The sequence below is a fragment of the Nicotiana attenuata genome, unplaced genomic scaffold, assembly GCF_001879085.1.
Source record: "Nicotiana attenuata strain UT unplaced genomic scaffold, NIATTr2, whole genome shotgun sequence".
Taxonomy (NCBI): domain Eukaryota; kingdom Viridiplantae; phylum Streptophyta; class Magnoliopsida; order Solanales; family Solanaceae; genus Nicotiana; species Nicotiana attenuata.
The window spans coordinates 219,163-226,166 of record NW_017671593.1 but is presented as its reverse complement, the minus strand read 5'-3'; positions in this window follow the sequence as shown (position 1 = coordinate 226,166).

The following is a 7,004-nucleotide window of genomic DNA, read 5'->3' as shown; positions in this document are numbered from 1 at the left end:
AATAAGACAGAACCCTAAGAAGTGGGCCAATTGGGTGAGCATGGCATTAGAATTTATGGATCGGTTCAGGTATAATACAGAAAATGCACCGGATGTCTTCTATATCCAGAACTTAAAAAAGAAGCCAACTGAGACTTTCCGCGAGTATGCTACTCGGTGGAGGTCGAAAGCAGCCAAGGTTAGATCAACATTAGACGAGGAACAGATGAACAAGTTCTTTGTCAGGGCACAGGACTAACAGTATTGTGAAAGGCTAATGATCATTGAGAATCACAAGCTCTCCGATATTATCAAACTCGGAGAAAGGATTGAAGAGGGTATCAAAAGCGGGATGGTGACAAATTTTGAGGCATTGCAGGACATGAACAAAGCATTACAATCAGGGGGCATATCAAAGAAGAAAGAAGTAGGGGCAGTAATGGTGGCCCAAGGCCCAAAATCTCCACTCACATATCAAACACCTCCACCTACGAACCAACCCTCACCTCCCAGATATTCCCAACCCGCCACCGCCTATCACACTTATAACACCCAGCTAGCCTACTATCATTCACCTTCCACTCGTCCAAATTACTAGAAACCCCGACCAATCTTTAATCGTAAACCACCCAGATAATACACCGCCATTGCTGAACCCATCGAACAGCCGTACGAAAGACTGAAGACTGCTGGTGATGTCACCCCTATTCCTGCTGTGGCAATGGAGAATTCATCTCAACGGGTCAACCCAAATATAACCTGTACATATCATTATGGTATGAAGGGGCACACTATTGACGAGTGCCGAACATTGAAAGATAGGATCCAGGCATTGATTGATAACAAGGTCATATAGGCGAAGGAAGCTACACCCAATGTCTGCAACAATCATCTTCCATATCATAGGGGTGATAGGGTACATGTGATATAGACGAATGAAGAATGGGATCCCGATGGGTCAATCGGGCTTATTCGGGAAGGCGATGACTTTAAACCTACAGTCACTTCGATTGTGGTACAGATACAGTCGTCAGTCAAAGTTGAGGTAACTGCATCGGTTCCATTTGAGGTAGAGGTAGCACCACCTACAGCCACAACTGTTCCATTTGAAGTAGAAGTGGCCACACCTTTCACAGTGACAAAAGCAACCACACCTCCTTTCAAGTCCGACGCCATATATTGGGATTACGTTGCTGAAGCTAGGCGAATGGGAAAAGCAAATATGGAAGAATCTGATGGCGCACAGGGAATGACCAGAACTTGAAGGATCTATACACCCGAAAATTTGTGAGGATCAAGCATGGAGGCTGCTACCAAGCAACCTGTCATTGAAACTGGACCGGATGATCATTGGAGGAAAGTATAGGCGAGGGAATATTCTGCCGTCGATCATTTAAACAAAACCCCCGCCCAGATATCTATCCTGTCACTATTGCAGAATTCAGAGGCACATACGAATGCTTTGATGAAGGTGTTGAATGAAGCTTACGTGCCCAACAATATCACCAGTGGAGAAATGGCCAACATGGTAGGGCAAGTACTGGAGAGTCACAAGATCACCTAACACGAGGATGAACTACCGCCTGAAGGGTTAAGTCACAGCAGGGCACTGCATATCACAGTTGTTTACCATGAAAATTGTAATTACAATTAAATTTGATTATGGGACTCTAAAAATACGTGATCTATTTATATGCCGGTTGTTAAGCAGTTGATGCTATACATGTGAGACTTAGAAACGACATAAGAGTTAAGGATAAGGTGATGGTCAAACCGATAGGTTAACAATCGGGGCCTCGAGCTTGTCGATTTGGGGGCCTCAAGGTCGATTCTGGGGCTCGATTGTGAGCTATCGAAGGTAATCGAGGTATGACTAACAGTTATGATAGAATCAAAGAAGGCTCTTTATGGCAAATGGTAAGCAATAAATGATGAAAAATAATGAAGATAATAAATGGAAGCATTAGTATCAAGAGAATATGTAAGAGAGCAGAGAGAATGTTATTTTATATTTCTTGTGAAGCAGCTGAAGCAACAGATAGCTTACAAAATGACAAGGACTCCCTTTATATAGGAGGGAAATCCCAACATTATACAAAATACATTAATTACATAGATATGGGGATGGACGGCTGAGTGACGCCCTATTTTGGGTTCAGAGTAGCCCGCTAGATTATGTCAGTCATAGTCGTGTACCTTGGGAACTCCCCATTTCTACCATTACCGTGATCATTACTACATTGAGGTCGAGCATCCACGTCCCTCGAGGGAGGATACTCGCCCCTGGCCTCGAGCCTTCTAGGTGATCTTCCGAAGTGCCTTAATGACGAGGAATTGGACCCTCTGATTTCACCGTATACGGATAGTCCCCGTGTTTCTTAGAGAGGAGCGATAAGAAATGATTTTGACATCCAACTCTTCGAACTTCCCGTGATGACATCATACCGATGATATCAACATATGACATAAGCCTTCATGATAACCGGGATGTCCCATGGACTTGTCTTTTCAGCGTCACTCAATGCGCTGCCGATTCCCCTTCTTCAATGCGACAGTATCGCAATCGACTCGGTTTTCAATAACGTATTGATTGCGTCTACCGATCCGTATTTCAAATGCATTGATGGCATTGTTGGCCATATTATCACCCCTTATAAATGGGGGCCTTCCGGCACTATCTCTCAGTCCAAGTGCCTTTCTACATCTATTCATCCCTTTCTTCTCACTATCCTCCTCCATTGTTACGCACCATGTTTGGGGTCTATGGCTTTAAGGTTACATGGCGGAGTTCTCATCAGCTACCCAATGGCATCATGCCTGGGCTTTCCCTTGCCGAGCGAGATTATACTGTCTTGTCGTTGTTGTTGTTGGTTGTTTGAGGTGATAAGATGAGGGGCCCGACTTCTTCTGACTTAGGGGGACGTTCGAACCCTTACACCGCTGCTCCAGAGAGCATTCGGACTATACACTGCTGCTCACTCTCCTACCCTGGCCTAGTGTGGCACTTCATCCCCTGGGTTTTCCAAGGGATAAAATGGCACGACCGGCCGTTAAACTCGCATGACACTATATCCCAGAAGGGGGACTTGGAGCGGCCGTGCAAGTAGGGTTGGTGCCCGCCGAATCTTTAACCTTTGGCTTCGGCGGGCTATGTCTCTTTTTTCTGCTTCTTCCGCCTCACTTTCCTCTTCTTCCTCTCCTCATTTTCCTCTTTTTCATCTTCGCCCTCGGAGATATTACTCTAGAAGACCGAGATGAGACCCAAGAGGAGGTGGCGGTCGAAGACATTGCCGCCGAGGATGCATACCCGAGGAGATGACGCTCAAAGATGATGCTGCCGAGGAAGCACCTTTTGAGAGTAGCCTAGGCTTTAGGCTTTTACTATACGTGTACCTTTTTGCTTCTTTGTTTCCGTGTAAGGACCTTTTGTGGGCTTCTGCAATCAAGTATTTTTTGAATACAAAGGCGTTTTCCCAAGTTATCTTCGATGCCTGCTATATTTTCTTTCATTTGCACTCATGAAGACTCTGAATGCGTGACCCTATCGGCCACTACCAATATCGAACCCAGATGCGGACAATTTTTCTGACCTTTGATTGATTAATACGGCTTCCTGCGGAATCCTTTGCGGTCCCTTTGATCGAGCCTGGATTGGACCGATAAACTCGGGTCATTAGGATCCTTACTTCTGGTTGGGGAATTCGCTCGGGAACCCGAGAATAGAGGCTATCTTTGGAATTTTAAGAACAGTCCCTGAATGGGGTTTCCTTAGACTCAGGCCATCTGAAAGTTTGTTTTGATCTTATCGTAAATATCCTTAAGGCATTGCAGGTAGATCCAGAATGAGGTTTTACCCGAATTTAGGTGGTACCCCGTGAACAGGCCCATATGGGCGGAGCTTAAATTCTTATCTCCTTGGAGCCTAACTTCCTTTTGATGGAGGTTCTCGAGGTAAGGTACCACCTCAGGACTTGCTGTGATGTCGTCTGCTCCCTAGAGCCTAACTTCTTTTAGATAGAGGTCCTCGAGGTCGGGTACCACCTCGGGACTTGCGGTGATGTCGCTGGATCCTTAGAGCCTAACTTCTTTTCGATGGAGGTCCTCGAGGTTGGGTACCACCGCGGGACTGATAAGGATGTTGTTGGCTTCCTGGAGACTAACTTCCCTTTGATTGAGGTCCTCGAGGTCGTGTACCACTGATAGTAGGCTATATAGACGCTATTTACACTCCAAATGTACCATACTTTATTATTGTTTTAAATGCAAAATGATAACAAAATACTCTAATTGGTGTTATTTTGCTTTGCAGGAACTAATCCAAGTTAGGAAGAGACTGCGGAGTGTTTTGGAGTCAATAATGTGGATATAAGGCCAATAAGGAAGAACCCAAACGAAAATAAGCAAGAAAGATGCAAAGAAGGACTGGACAAGAGGCAACCGCGACCGTGGTCGACTGCGGCTGGAACGCGGTAGGCCAAACGATTGAGGCAGAATGGTTGCATTTCAGCGTGGTCGCACCGCCGCAGTCGCGGTCGGCTATGTAGTCGCCGAAAAATTTGGAGACTAAAGTGTAAATTGGGGGAAACTTATCCTAATCCTTTAAAAACCCAACAAACTCGCCCAAGCAAAGGTTAAGCTTATTTTAGACTGAATTGGAGGCAAGAACAAGTGTGAGAAGAACAAGCAACCATTAGAGTTTTTCAATCTTCTCTTTGTTATCTTTATTTATGAATACTTTTGTAATTTTATCTTGCTTTGCTATGAGTAGGTAATTACTTTGTCTAGGGTTTTGATGGAACCTGTTGAAGGATGAACTTTGTCTTATGTTAATATAGTTTTCCCAGTTTAATCTCTATTTGTTCAGCTACGTTCTTATTGTAGTTAATTGATAGGATCCTCAATTAGCTGGGCCTATTTAGTATGTATTACTCGGGAGAGAGTGCATATTAGGTAATTGTTGAACAACACCACTCCCAAAGTATATGAGGTATCAATAACCGAGGGTTCAAAGGCGGGATTAGGGATATCAAAGCCTTGGGTGTGATCTAAAGTAGGCTGTAATAAAAGCTAGCTAGCGTAACTCGGGAGAGTGCGTCTATTAAATTATCGTAATTACTCGGGAGAGATTTACGGTAGTAAGAGTGCTCATGATCAATAGAAACAATTGTGCAAATCTATATGGAACATAACAGGAAGGGATTCCATCAATAGGGAAAATCACAACCTTAGATCCTTCCCTTAATTGTTTACAAATCAATCATAGTTAGTCTTTAGTTTACTTAATTTAGTTCAGTTATAGTTATTAAAAATATCACTAATTGTTATCCGAAATATTTGGGAAGTTGATTACGAAGAATTTAGTGAGTCTAACAAGAGTAATTGGTAGGTTAATTCCCTGTGGATTCGACTATGGGCTAAATACTCAGATTATATTTGCAACGTCTGCGTGTCCTTTTTATAAAGCATAGTTGGGCGTGATCAAATATTGGCGCCGTTGCGGGGGAATTAACGGTGTTATCAATTACAGTTGAAATAAATACAATATTTCTTAGTGTAGTCAGTTTTCATTATTTTCAATCAATACATTGAAATTTTAACGTTTGTTGACTTGGTTGTACAGGTGCATGCCTAGAAACTCATCGAGATCTGGTGAAGTATTTGAAGCATTATCAAATCCCGAGAAGGTTTTCAAGGCCTTGAATCGGGCCAACCGGAAAAGCAAACAACAACAATCAACTGAATAACTCAAACCAGACATGGGAGATAACGTGGCAGATCCAGCAGCGCAAGTAGTGGCACCTCTTGTGCCAGAGGCTCCTCTATATGACTAGGTGCAACCCACGAATGAGAATTTGGCCACAACAATATTAGTCCCATAGATGCAAGCCGAATCTTTTCAAATCACAAACAACATGATGCACTTGTTGCAAAACAAGGGACTATTTTCGAGGTCATACATTGAAGATCCTCAATAGCACTTGAAGAATTTCCCGTCAATCTGCAAAACTCAAAGGTAGCCCAATGTAACTCAGGAAGTAATAAAGCTGTTGTTGTTTCCATTCTCAGTGACAAGAGCTGCTCAGACTTGGCTAAACTCACTCCTCATTAACTCTATCACGACTTGGGAGGAGTTAGTCAAGCAATTTGTGAATAAGTTTCATCCACCCAACAAGATTGCTCAGTAAATTGATGAAATTTTGAGCTTCAAACAGAAACCAATGGAAACACTGCGAGAAACATGGAAACGATTCAAAGGAATGTTGGTTTTATGTCCGCTCCATAGTGTTCCAGAGCAGATGTTGGGGCAGCAATTTTACATGGGTCTGACAGATGGTGTGAAAGCTAATGTTGATGCTTCAGCTGGTGGAGCATTCTTGAGCAAAACATGGAGAGAAAGCCAGGTCTTGGTCGACAAGATGGCACAGAATTCGGGGTGGACAACCAGAAATGCACCTATCACTCCAGTAGTTCACTCAGTGCCCTTAGATCCATCCAACACTCTTGCTGAAAATATGGCCACATTAATGACACGAATGAGTATTCTCACCAAAAAGGTGGAAGAGTCAGGGCAGAAGCAGCAGGTACATATTGTAGATACTACCAATAGGGGCTTATGCACATCTTGCATTAGTCATCCAATTTGTAACCAATGGAATGCAGAAAGTGATCATCGTCATTACCCTGAGGACATGAATTATGTGTCTAACTATGGGGGCCAAAGACAGGGTGGTCAGAATTGGGGCCAACAGAATCAGCCACAGCTCAACAATGGAAATATGGTAGGTATCCGACCTCACAATAATATGGCGCCTTACCAAAGGCCACAGGGATACAACAATCAAAATTAGCAGCAAGGTTATCATCCTCCTCAGTAGCAGCATGGTGGGAGACAAGAAGATGGGTTTGTTAGACTCGAGGCAATGACGCAGCAGGTTATTGGGTCAAATGCAAAAATGATTGAAAGGGTAGATGCACATGAGTCGGCTATAAAGAATATTGAAGTGCAGATGGGCCAGATATCAATG